The sequence below is a fragment of the Onychomys torridus genome, chromosome 17 (genome assembly GCF_903995425.1).
Source record: "Onychomys torridus chromosome 17, mOncTor1.1, whole genome shotgun sequence".
In the NCBI taxonomy this organism is placed as follows: Eukaryota; Metazoa; Chordata; class Mammalia; order Rodentia; family Cricetidae; genus Onychomys; species Onychomys torridus.
The window spans coordinates 32,596,726-32,611,239 of record NC_050459.1 but is presented as its reverse complement, the minus strand read 5'-3'; the positions used below and the strand labels follow the sequence as shown (position 1 = coordinate 32,611,239).

Below are 14,514 nucleotides of genomic sequence, written 5' to 3'. Positions count from 1 at the left end.
TTGTTTTAATTCCCCCTTTCAGGGGGCCAAATGAGTACTGGATGTCTCTTTCAATCATCATCTATAAACTTTTTTTTTAATTTATAAAAATATGCATGTTTTTCTTAAGCAAATTTTATGGTGTATGTTGACTGGTACACAGTGATCACCCATATCATATATTATACATGCATTTTAATTATGTTGTGTTTTTTATGTGCCATTTTACTTTTGGCAAAAAAATCTTCTTATTATGGATGAACTATTGTTTTTCAAGCCAAACTTTTGGCTCAGTTATGACAGCTGGTTGGTAAACATGGCTGTGTTTAATGTTTTTGTGATTCCATCTGCTGTGCTACTGTGAGACTGTCTAACTAAAGGAGAGTCCAGAAGGTAGAATTCCTGGGTCAATATAAGGATATTTTTATGGATTTTGGCAAGGCATTGCAAAGTTTGCCCTAAGGGACTGTAGCTTTTTATACAAATCCTGGCATAATATAAATACTGGAGCCCTAGGGTGGTAATGGTCTTAATTTGAATTATAAAACACTCCTAGCTTTCATTAGAAATTGCTGTCAGTTCAATTTTCAAAGCAAGGTCTCCTCAAGTAGTTTCCAAAGGATGGCTGCTTTCTTTCAATTTTTCAATATGGTTTGATCACCTTTCATTTGTGACTCAAGCAGGACTGAACTTTTAAAACACTTTATGCTGTCAAACACTATAATATTGAAAACTAATTAATCCCCTGATCTAGGGTAGTCAGGAAGAGTAAGTACCAGGCTGTAAACACTGCACTTGTTCACAATTGAAACTGAATAATGTTATGAATATAATCTCTCCTCTCTCTCTCTCTCTCTCTCTCTCTCTCTCTCTCTCTCTCTCTCTCTCTCTGTGTGTGTGTGTGTGTGTGTACATTTATGGACAGCCTCAATAATATTCTCAGGCTTGGAAGCTAAACAAATTGAAAAGTGAAGTCATCCCATATAACAGTGATTTATATTCTCTTTACTTTCCTCCCATGCATTATAATTTTCTAACACTCTCTGTCTGTCATGTATTGTAGATCTTGATGCTTTGAAATCTGTTGTTGGGAGCTTCCAAATACCTGATCTTGCTGTATCTCAGGATGTTCCTCCACTAGACCTTGCTGTTCCAGCATGTTCTCCCCTTTGACATGTGCTTCTTTCCTATTGAGCATCGTCCATGGCATTTACTCCGGTATGCTGTACTATGCCTCCAATTATTCTAAGCCTGAGGCTTTCAAAGGTCCTTTTCTTTGTTTTGTATATACAGTTCCTTTCTGAAAGAACTTACTTAGCTCATCATTCAGTGAGAATTATTGTCTTGCTTTGTTCTTTTACTGTTAGTCAAGTAACTCATTTCTGTGATTTTGAAATCTTGAGCTACATTTCTAACAGCTTGAGACCCTTTGTTATTAGAGTTCCATGTACTTCCAGTCTACCTGAGGACACCTCATTTTCAGTGAACCAACCAAGCATTAAACATAACCCACACAGTGATTCTTTCAAGAGGAAATGAAAATGATTGAAAATCCTCCACAATCTTATGATTTTATTTGTAGGGTATGTTTTAAACTAACTACAGTTTCAAAGGTGAGATCTATTTAATGTCACCCTTTTTAGGTTTCTGCATTTTTATCTTAGAAGATGTGGTTTACACATGGATGAAAAGGCTCTACCACTAAAGACTTTCTTAAAGCCAGGAGTGGTCTCAGAGTAAGAAAGCTGGCACACTCATGGGAAATTATTGTTTGAGTTGAAAAGGTGGTATTATTTTTAGGTAACTTACTTATTTGCTGTTTTATTAACTTAATGTTTCTGTAATTTAAGATAAGTATTTTGCTCTTAACCTGAAACATATTTTAGAATCAGCCTTATGCTGTAACAGACATATATAACTTTGAAGCAAATTTATATGACTTTCTAAACTAAATCATTCTTCAAAAATGTTTTCAGGTTTCTATTATAAAGATACTTTACTCCAAGAACAAAAATTACAAAATGCTTGCTTAGATCTTAAATTTTCAGCTTAAATATCCAATGTTATGTAGCTTACTTTTCATTATAATATAACATTTTATCTATTTCTATCACAGTGGAATGAAAAAATATGTTACTAAAATTATGTACTTGTAATCTTCAGAAGGATATCAAATGGGTTGAGAGTAAAACTACCTCCATGATAAACACTCATTTTTTTCATGGTTTATGTTGGCTGGGAACCTGGGAGCCACTGTGCTAGATAGTTTAAACTCAGTCATCATCAAAGCTGCAGCATTGCATGAGATACTATCACAGGCAGTCATCACTTTTCCTACATAACTTCCTTCAAGAAGCTCATTCACGTGGTTGACTGTTGGTGTAGGTTGTCTCAAGGGAATACAGCCTAGCCACTATTCTCCATGGACCTTCCAGATGGCCAGTCCAGAAGGAGAAGCCTAGACTTCACAATGTATGACTGAATTATGTTAATTATCTTAGATGACAGGAGAATCTACAAAAACAGACCCATAGTTTCTTTAGAAAACAAGCAGGGAGTACAGGTAGGCCAGGCAAGAGAACCTATGAGGACAAAACAAGATAGATCCTTTCTTTCTGTAGTTACAATTTCTCCTTTCTCTGTTTCTCCTCCAGTGTCCTGGTGGGAATGGGCTTTTTCTACACTCCCTACATGCTTTTTCAACTGAGGCATCAAGAAGGAACAAATTCATCTATTTTGCTGAGATTCCAAAAAGTCTCTGAGACAGGGGCTGTCATTAGCACAACGGAATCTTTTATATAAAACTGTGTGTCTGGTGGAAATAGGAGGGGTTAGACATGGCCTGGACAAATAATGAGATTGACTGCACTCAGCTTTGACTTTACTTAATAGAATGAATGATACCAGGATTTGGAAAAGAGGCCCTTCCAGGAGATCTAGTTCCTCCAACAAATGAGTGCCTATCACTAGCTAGTTAGTTCTGTTGATTAAGAACATCCTTGCTATACATGAATGCTAGACTTAAGTACAGTACAGTTATAATAATTTATATTCTATATATTTAGGCATAGGTATCATGATTATTTTATTATTCAGCAATTCTAATAATTTTATAAAAGTTATCCATGATAAATTTATTAGTACAGTCATTTCTGGTTTTCTTTTTTTATTATTAAGAAATTTTCTATCGATTTACATATCAACCATAGATCCCCCTCCTCCCTTTTCCTGCCCCCCCCAAGCCTCCCTCCTGAACCCACCCAACCCCCCCATTCTCACCTCCTCCAAGTCAAGGTCTCCCATGGGGAGTCAGCAGAGCCTGGTACATTCAGTTGAGGGAGGTCCAAGGCCTGACCCCTGCACCAAGGCTGTACAAGGTATCATACCTTAAGCACTGGGATCCAAAAAGCTCACTAGCTCATGCACCAGGGATGGATCCCAATCCCACTATCTGCCCCCCCCAAAAAAAAATTAAAAAAGTTCAAGTTAAACAACTGTCTCAAATATCCAGTGGGCCTAATCCAGTCCAATAGGGGCTCCACAACTATTGGTCCACAGTTCATGGGTTTCCACTGGTGTTGCTGGTCATTTCTGTACATTTTCCCATCATGATCTCAATGACCTTTGTTTATAGAATTCCTCCTCTTTCTCATTGATTGGATTTCTGAAGCTTGGCCTGGTGCCTGGCTGTGGATCTCTGCATCAGCTTCCATCAGTAACTAGATGAAGGCTCTTTGATGACAATTAAGGAATATGGATATTACATAATACATCATTTCATGAGCTATACTTCAAACCTCAAGACTTTTCTTAATGTTTTTTTTTTTTTTTTGTGGATGCTTGTTTTATAGTTTGCTCTTTTTAATCTTCCAATATATGCAGATTTTTTCAATGTAACCAAATACACACATACAAATATTTAATGCCTGTTCTGTATATCTTTGTAGTGTGTTCCACGTTTCCAGATTTCTGTTGCTAATCTTACCCCCTTCAGTTTCTAGTTATTTGTTATTAACAATACAATACCTTGGTGCTGCATCTTTAAATACTTGTCTTATTGTTCATGTGTATTTTTAGAAGTGGAACAGCTGAATCAGGAATGTACATTTAAAATTGTAAGCATTTTTTTATTAAGGAATTTTTTATTCATCTTAGATACCAACCACAGATCCCCCCTCTCTTCCCTCATCCAGCCCTTCCAGCTTTTCCCCCCTTCCAAACCCAATACCCCATTCCCTCCTCTAACAAGGTAAGACCTCTCATGGGGAGTCAGCAGAGCCTGGTCTCTTCAGTAGAGGCAGGTCTAAGTCCCTCCAGCTTTCACCAAGGCTATGCAAGGTGTCCCCCCACAGGTAGTGGGCTCCAAAATGCCATCTCATGCACCAGGGATGGATCCCAATCTCACTGCCAGGAGTCCCTCAAGCAGATCAAGCTACACAACTGTCTCCTTTATGCAGAGGGTCTAATCCAGTCCCATGGAGGCTCCATAGCAGTCAATTCAAAGTTCATGGATTCCAACTAGTTTTGTTTGTTTGTCTCTGTAGGTTTCCCCATCATGATCTTGATGCCCCTTGTGAAATTGCGATCATTCTTCAAGGGGGCCTGTCTTCCCAAACCTTGATAAAGGTGGCTCTTACCAACATTTTACTCTTTGCCATGACAATTGAAAAGTGATATTTTGTTGTTGCTTTTATCTATATTTCAAAATCACATTCTAAAATACGAAGATTGCTGGGGCTTATTAAATTAGCTACCACCTCAAGAAACTGGGGAAATGAAATATATAGGGATTGTAGGAGATTAACTTATGATCCTTTCCTAGATTTTTCCCTACCTCATGGTAGGGCTACAAAAATGCATTGATAATTATATCTTGTGGACACAGTTGTAATAAGTCAATTTAGACTTTCTATCCTCTGAGCATTTTATATTCACATGTAAGCCTACAATCTTGACATGACAGCACAACAGTTATGGATGAATTGTCAAATTTCAGCCCTGTTTCATTTCCCTCTGACCTCTCTTATGGGAGCTGGTATTATCCTTGAAGCACCACTATAATTAATTTGTTTTTTACTGAACAATGACAATTAAAGAATAATTTCTCCTCTTTCCAATTTAGCCTTGAGAACCTTTCAGTTTTGAGATAGAATGGGGTCTCTATGACCATTGACTGTTTCCCCAATGCAGGGACTATTGAGGGAGATTAAGAATTTCCTTGTTTTCCTTCCTTCTTTGATGGGTCAGAGCCCATCACTGTTCTGTTCAGAGAACTTGCTGTGTTTGTCTTTGCTTTGGTTCTTATGCAATGGTGCATGTATGCTGTATGTTTGATAATACTCCTGGTTCTAGTGCAGGTGTAAGTTTATTACGTATTCCGCCTCTCTCCTTCTTCCTCCCTGGCCACCTCTCTCTCTGAACCACCTTATCCCCTCACACAGTCATGTTTTGATAGGACACATACTGATATGGTTATTTCACTATCCTCTTTCCTGGAAACTAACATGTTGGGAGTTAATCTTATGGCATCCAATATCCAGTATTTTTTAATAGCTTGTATCTGGAATCCATTTATAACTCAAACAACCAGGTTTGCTGGGAGAACAAGCCCAATTGTCTCTTGACAAACTCTTGAAATTGGAACACACTGGTGTCTTCACAGCTACTAACCACAGTAAAAATGAGGCTCAAGAATATAGTAAATTTGCTGGACGGTGGGTGGCACACATCTTTAATTCCAGCACTTGGGAGGTAGAGCCAGGTGGATCTCTGTGAGTTTGAGGCCAGCCTGGGCTACTGAGCAAAATCCAGGACAGGCATCAAAAACTACACAGAGAAACCCTGTCTCGAAAAACAACGACGACAACAACAACAACAAGAATGTAGTAAATGCAGGGGTTGTATTAGTCAAACAAAGTGGGTGACTGGTAGGAGACAGGATAGTAGGGAGCACACTGTGACTCCTCCAACGCCTGAGAAAACTGCTTCAACCTTTGGTTTGCTCATTAATTCTGGAAGAAGTGGTCATACTATAACACCTTGAGGGTCACATCGCAGCCTTCTTAACTTACTTGTAAGGGGAAGGCAGCAAATATCAAAGCTGGCATGAAAGCATCTCTTCTTTATAATGAACATAATTAACCCCTGATGAATTACTCAACCCAGTGTGTTGTATCAGTGTAATGACCATCAAATCTTCAGCTTGTCCCAATTACCATGGCCCCAACTATTACCATATTATTATCATCCAAAGGAGAACTGCTGTATACACTTTATTAAAAAGATAGTAATATACATATTTTATTTTATAAATGTAGTATTGCAAAGAAATTAGCCAAGTAGAAAAAATTCTTTTTTCAAAATGTGGCCTTGCCATTGACCTTGGTATAAGAGACTTTGTAATTATCAGCCAATTCAGGTTGCTTCTAAGAATGAAAGAACACCACTGTAAATTGGAATGTAAGACCAAAGTGGGGCTTCTGGTACACCTACTTAGACAGTCAGTGCTTTTCTAAAAGCCCAGAAAACACACACACACACACACACACACACACACACACACACACACACAAAACAAAACCAAAAAACCCTAAATCTATTATGAGTAAAGAATAATGCAAAGCACATTTCACAAAGTTTGATCAGGGGTAAAAGACAAGTATTTATGTTATATATCATATGGGAATATTAATCTTCACCATCTCTCCCTTCCACATTAAAGTATCTCTCTGAAAGCAGAACTCCATCATTTCCTAATATTTGTCTGCTCAGGTTCCATCTTGGTGACTGCTACTTTGTTCAAGGGAGATTGTGGAATATCTTCTGATGGGGCATTTTTTCTTAAGTATTCTTCCCAGGGCTTTATTTTGCCCAACAACATAAAACTTACCTAGGACATGGATGTTTTTCTCCCTAATTATTTTCTCTTCATGTTTTGAGTTTTCCTTTTCTATTGTAGTGAGGAACAAGAGTAAGTCAGGGAGTGAGAAACATCACCTCATTAATGTCTGAGGTAGATTCTGCGACTAAAAAGTTTTAGTTGGATCAAGTTTAAAACTAGTGTTAAAAAAAAAAACAATTCTCACATGTAGGTAGAGTTTTCTCATGGCCCGCAGCCACTCAGACCCAAGTAAACACACAGAGACTCATATTACTTATAAACTGTATGGCTGTGGAAGGCTTCTTGCTATCTAGTTCTTATACCTTAAATTAACCCATTTATATTCATCTATAAGTTGCTATGTGGTTTGTGGCTTACTGGTACTTTTACATCTTGCTTCTGCTGTATCTGGCTGGCAACTCCTGACTCTGTCTTACTGTTCCCAGAATTGTCCTCTCTGCTTATTGTGCCTATATTATACTTTCTGCATGGGTACTGGCCAATCAGCATTTTATTTATCAACCAAATCAGAGCAACACATTCACAGCCTACAGAGTGATATCCACAGCACTCATGTACTAGGCATACTGTTTCAGCATTGAACATTGAACACAGACACATACATTGAATAACTTACAGTCACATGGTTGCAAGACAGCTTCAAGATGATCTAGATCAAGTTTAATAACTACTGTGTTTCAAAGACTCAGAAGGAAATTGCCTACTGAAAAACACTCGATGCCTTATTTTATTTTATTTTTTTTTTTGCTGAGAATCTATGGGAGGCTTTATAAGGTGATTAATTGTATTTCTCTTATATTGCTATACAGTTTTAATTTAATTGAATTAACTTATGATAGCCCAACCAAATGATATTTATTAAGGTAATAAATAAGCAGATATTAAAGAATAACTTAGAATTTCATGCATTTGTTAGTGCTTTTATACAGTTTCATTCCAAATTAATTCATATATAATTTAAAAGAAAACTAATACTCTGAGGACTGTAATGCAAATGAATAGTTGTTTTACAATCATCTCTCACACAAGATTTCGTTCAATCCCAAAAAACTTTTTGATATTATATTCATACATAGAAAAAGGCTGAGCAAAATTCCTTAAATTGTGACTCAAAGTAAACAAAGTATTCAGCTAACAGTATTTCTCAACTTTTCAAAAAGGTTCTTCCCCAAATTTTAAAAATTCAGTTGTTTTGTATTCCTAACACTCATGTATAATTATATGTTCTTGGACATATAAACCCCTAGTATTCAATATTGCCATTGTCCTGTCAAGAGTGCATAAGAGTGTGTTCTTTTGTACTTTGATTACGTTTTACTCCCCTCTCAACCAGATCTAATATTTCTTTCAAATATTTTCACTTAGTTTTTTTTCCTACATCCTTTTCCATCATGTATTTCAAGTTTCTAAGAGTCTAGAAGCTTCTCAAGTCCTCATCAACTCCCAGGCACCACTGGAGAGATGGAGCTGCCAGAGAAGATGCCTCATCTCCACAGACCTGTCTCTCTTCTGGGCCTCCTCCATGCTCTTTGCCCTTCAGGGGTTTATCTGTTTATTTTCCTCTTATCATTTGATTCAATTCTGAGCAGGCAGAGGGATAAAGATATGTCTTTTATCTCCTATGAATAACACATTTCAGAGTCATGTTGTTTAAATATTTTATGCCTTATCACATCTGTGTAAGCATTAATGCCTCTATTATCATTCTCTAGATGGAAAAGAATGAAGAAACTTCATTATTCCCATTTGTACATTCATCAGATGTACGATTTCAAAGAATTCAGTGCCATCCTTGCTTGGTCTTGCTCACTACACTATCACATCTCTTCATTGTAACTTTACTGACAACTTTTGAGCCCTAAGAATACTTTCTTATCAACTCATATTTAAAATGTTTGTGATATTTTTGATTAATTTTATCACTGGACCACCTAACTTAGCAGTCCATCAAAATAGGCAGAAAAGGGAATGTATAATTAGCATGCCTTCACAGGGAAGCCAGAAGGCCTGAAGAGAGATGGCTATGCTTGTGGAATAAAACAGATATCCAGTGACTCTGTGCAGAAAATTGAAAATAAAGTACAAAATAATATGTGAAAACTCAGAGGAGTATTTACTAGCCACAGGAGTTGGCTATGCTAAATTGGATTTCTATTGCTTTGTAAAACTACATAGTGCATGAAGAGATTATAAACAAAGGATGGAACATGAGCTTTAACAGAATAGTTGGTGCAGTACACTAGAAAAATGCTAGACAAAGAAAACAATTAAAATTAGTGTGTCTCCATGAATAGTTTTCTTCATTGGAAATTGACTAAAGCTAATTACTTCTAAGGGATATATGTCAACATTTGAGATGAATTATAATTCCACAAATCAAAGCATGACTCAATAAATAAATGCATAAAATAAATAAATAGAACAACACCACAGAGCCACCTTCTAAACATGCTGCTTTGAAAAGAAATTTCATTAAATCAGGGAAGAAGTCAATTTTTGAAGTATCGTGAAATATAAAGATAACAGAAGTAGCTTTAAGACTGTATAGATATGTACAGTTAAGAACAAAATGAAATAGAGGAACAAATACAAAAATGCTTATGAATATTTTACATCCAAGACTGCCAAAAATTGTGACATCAACCCTGTGGAATTCAATTTTCTGATTATATATCAATTTTCACTCCACTAATCCTTGGATGCTAGTAGCTAATGTTTCATGTTACCTGGACACAAGAAATAAAGTGTATATTATATTAAGTCCAAGTAGCATATTGACACAAAAAATATAAAAGATTGTACTGATCATGTTAAGAGGAAGACTACTTAAGAGATAGGAACTCCAAGCTTTAGGAGTATAGGTTAATTTTCCAAGGATCAGATATAGTGGCAACATTATTAAACAAACAGCTTTTCTTTAAAATTAGTCATGGCTTTCAGAAAAGCAATTTATAACAAAATAAAAATGGTACTGGATTAAGTTCCAGTGATCCAGCTGTTATCATTACACCCCTGAAGAACTGGAGACTAAGAATATGATAAGTTCAGTATTTCTCTTTTTTTTTTTCAAGACAGGATTTCTCTGGGTAGCTCTGGCTATCCTGGAACTTGCTCTATAGATCAGGCTAGCCTCAAACTCAGAGATCAGCCTGTCTCTGCCTCCTGACTGCTGGTAATAAAGTTGTGTACCACCACCTCCTGGCACCCTTTTGTTTTTCTAGGGACATTCTGTTTATGTTTCCTAGGATACTTATCTTGTGGCATCTTACATATATCACTCTTCTTTTGAGTATAAGTATGAATGTGTACATTTATCCCTTGAATAGAAAATCTTTGAAACATCTGTGGTCTAGAGTTGTGCTGGCTAGAGAGAGGAATGGTAAACTAATATATGAGGCCCTTTCCAGATAAACATTCATTCTGGTGGCTATCAGAATTTATGTTATATCTGAAACTGGTAAACTAATTAATTTTTCCTTGCTTCTAATGTCCATGGTTTGTATTTTTTTCAGTAGCTATCTCATAATTATTCTGACATAATACACATATGGTTCTCTTGATAGCCATGGTTGTGACATTTGGTTCCTTAGCAACTGAAAATATAACTTGCAAAGGAAAATAATTTGTTATGAAGTATTCTAGGACAATACATCCTTATCATAAGCTGTTGGTTAATCTAGTGCATAATATCTTTTAGTAAGCAGTGAATAAAACATCAGATTAAAAGCATCATATAAAATGACATTTTCCCTGGTAGTTTCTTCATGGTTGAAGTTGCCCTGTTTTAGTAAATAAGACAGAGATAAAGGTAAAGGTGGCTTATCTGTAGTCTTTGCCAGGTTGATTGGCAGGTGGTGAGCAGCAAAGGCACAATACTACTTTCTAGACTTGCAATATGCTACTGTGGCTTTACATGTTCAATTCAGACAGTCTTGCCCCATAGAAGGCATACAAAGTATCCTTTGAAGGAATAAATATGTTTGTAAACCTTACACAAGCAAAATAGTATAGTTTTCTTTTATGTCATTCTGAATTTAATTGCCCTAAAATGAACATGTTGGGGGCATTGGAATCTTCCAATTTGACATATAAAGAAGCACATCTACAAAAATGTCCCTGAATCCCACATTCTATTAATTACTTTTCTGTTGCTATAATAAAACAACAAGGTCAAGGCAACTTGTAGGAGAAAGAATTGAATTAGGTTCATGGTAAAGATAGAATTTTGTTATTGTGGGGGGCATAGCAACAAGCAGCAGGCATGATGGCTGGAGCAGAATCTAAAGGCTCAACCATAAGCATGAAGCATAAAGAGCAAACTGACAGTGATTGGGAATTAAGTGTCCAAAACCCATTTCAATGACACACTTCTTCCAAAAAGGATGTCCCCCCCAGTCTTGCCTAAACATATCCCATGGCATGGAAATAAAATATTCAAATATTAGAGCTTATGAGGGACATTCTAATTTAATCTACTACATATATTATATAATTGATTAATAATTACACAAGCATTCTGTTTATAAATCAGAACTCCTCAAAGTACGATCAGAAGCCATGTTCTTCCTGATCACTGCTTACCTAAACTCAGGCTGACAGTGATTTTTTTTTCTTTCCTAGAAACCCATCTGTTCACTTGTGATGAAGAGTCATTTCTAAAGAAGTTATTTTGTATTGATAAGAAATAGTTGCATTTCATTAGTCTCAGACTGATGCAGAATCCATATTTTTTTTTTTACCCAGTTGTGGAAGATGTTCAACACTCATTCTTGCCCATGTGAGTCATGAGGCCATAAAGACCTTCTGTTCTGTGCTCTCCAATGCCATTTGAATGTATTCAGTCCATCCCTCAGGGCCATCAGCTGCTTTATGGCCTTTCCCTTCTCCATCTAACAGCTTTCCTTGCAGTCATACTTCGTTCAAAGCCTTTATAGATAAGATCTTTTATGAAATATTTCCATCTGTGCAAGTGAAAAACCATTCACTTCAATATGTCATCACTGAAGGTCTATTTGTTTCCAAAAAGTTCTATTCCATCACCATGGGGCCCTTTATTGAGTACTTGATATGCATACCCTTTTTGACATTTATGAGCTACAGATAGTCTGAATGTCCAAACTCCATGACAAACATATAATATGGATCCAGTTCTAATGATTTATAACTAAGTTAATCGGGTTTTTTTTTTTTTCAATGCAAAGAAGTATGGAAACAACAGGCCTTAACAGGGAAAACATCAGCTGTGGAACAGAGTGCACTGAGTTCTGGTTATGGTCTCCTTCCTGTTGTGTAGATAGTGAGGACAAGTCAAGTTACTTAACTGTCTCTAGTATCAAATTGGTTAATCAATAATTGCTTCCGCAATATTACACTCACACACACACACACACACACACACACACATACACACACACACATACACACTCACACACACACACTCACACACACTCACACACACACACTCACACACACACACACACACACACTGATACAAGTAGAAATTAAATAAAGTTGAAGTGGCTAAAGGAGTAAAGGAGTATAGGAATAGAAATTTGAGATAAATCCATAATTCATTTTAATGTACAATGGGTTTTTTTGTGTGTGAGAGAGAAGAGAGAGGGAGGATTACAGTTTCTTTATTGCTAAAATAGACCTTTAAATCAACGATATGTTATAGTTTCTTGTTAATTATTGGGTGGTTATTACTCCTGAAGATGTATACAACTCATCCTGGCAATGTTTACAAAAATGCCTGTGTTTCTCTTTCACACTGAATTTCCATTCTGCCAAGTTTATCACATGAGATGAAAATACATGGATTTTGGAATACGGAAGGACAGCTCAGGATGAGTGAACTGTCTTGAGGGATACCAGGTAAAGTTCAGAGTGAACAAAAAGCTACTATCTAAAGCTAATGAAGAGATACCATGACCAATGGAGGGCATAACTCATGTGGTTATTTATTTAAGTAAATATTTATAGAATCATTGTAGAGAGGGCAGCAACTTAGTATTTGGACTTTTAGAATTATTAGTATTAATTGGCACTTAACATTTGATGAATCTTTAATAGAGGCCAAACTCTTAATATATGCTACTTTATTTAATTCTGAAGGGTAAAAGAATATTTCTACCTGCCTAAAGACCAGAATATTGAATTTTTAGCAAATTAAATTTACCCAGGGTGACATAATACTCAAGAATACTACTAGCTTTCATTCCTCCTGTGTTTATATTGTTCAAAGGCTCTAAGTAAGCTCTTAAACCATGGTCTACCTACCAGATCAACACATAGAGTAGTAGTACCAAAACTTTATATTAAAACCTGCCTTAGAATTTATTCAGGACAAAGTAGTAATGACTTTTACAGTGGTTGTTAGAATATGACACATCATGGCGCAATTTCAGTGACTGTAACATCGTCCTTTCTAGGGTATCTTCAATAACAAAGAGCATCTTCAATAACTATTCTATAGTCTATATTATGCATTCCCTAATAATGTATCATAAACCTGAAATACACATAGCAAATTCTATTTCTTAAAAGCAACTTCTTTGACAGAAACAGTGGAAATTTAACTAAAAAAAACTGACTTATTTATGAGTGATTAATAACATCTTTAGGACACACTGATGATTTTTTTAAAATCCTTGATAATTTAGGGATAACATACCTAGTGTGGAAACAGCTTTGGCAGGTCTCCTCAATTTCCCCACTGGTTCCATATTTGGTCATGCTTGCTTATGAGCCTTTCTGCTGATAAATAAGAAAATTAGCAGAAATCAGAGGGCGCTAAACTTTCAGCAAACATGGCCACAATCTACACCATTCACAAGATGGTTATTTACCCCATTTGTTGGGCAGGAAAGAAAATTCAGGGAAACATGGAGAAAAGCAACTTATTTAGCAGTGCCTCTGTTTAACCTCAGCATATAAAAGTTCATCTAAAGGCAGATATGTCTGTAATGCTGGTGCAAAACAATTTATCTACTGGGAATTTTCTTATCTAACTTAAATTGTACATTTCCATTTAAAACTCTGTCCACTATATCTTCAGTCCAAGTCTTCCTTTTGGTTCTACCTCCTAAGGCACAAAGGCAAAACACTGCTTCTGTGGCTGTGCTTCCCCAATGACTCTCTCCATTCATTCCATTTCCCAATCAGAAATAGCCCTTCTGTGAGGGGATGTTACTTATTCTGTGCGTTGGTGAGTCTGACACTTGGTACACAGACAAGATCACATGGAATTCTCTAGGCCCTGAGATGGTTTAAATCATGCACCACACATTACTCTCATTGTTGAGTTAGAAGGCACTGGTAGAGATAAATTATCTTGAAATTATCCTGGCCCTGCATAATGAACATGGAAGGAGAGTAAACAGTCTAAACACCATTTTGTATGGCTATTCATTCCAAGGAAAATATGGAGCTATGGTTCATTAGAGTGGCCAGTATTCCTAGAAGCCCACCACCTGTACTGTAACAATGCTGACAACATTTCTCATTTTCATGCAGTGCCATTCATAGAGCTGGTAAATGTTTAGAAAACAGTGTACACAGATTTCTACACACTTAATAAGCTGCTGAATCTTTTTGACAAGGTGACTTTGTTTCCTTCACATGATTTGGAAAAT

The 14,514-nt window shown here is 36.4% G+C and overlaps 1 protein-coding gene across 2 annotated transcripts in view; it reads left to right on the top strand.

Annotated features, from left to right (window-relative positions):
- The window catches only part of Sgcz (sarcoglycan zeta), a 1,055,262-nt gene that overhangs the window by 75,959 nt on the left and 964,789 nt on the right, over positions 1-14,514 (top strand). The window lies entirely within an intron of this gene.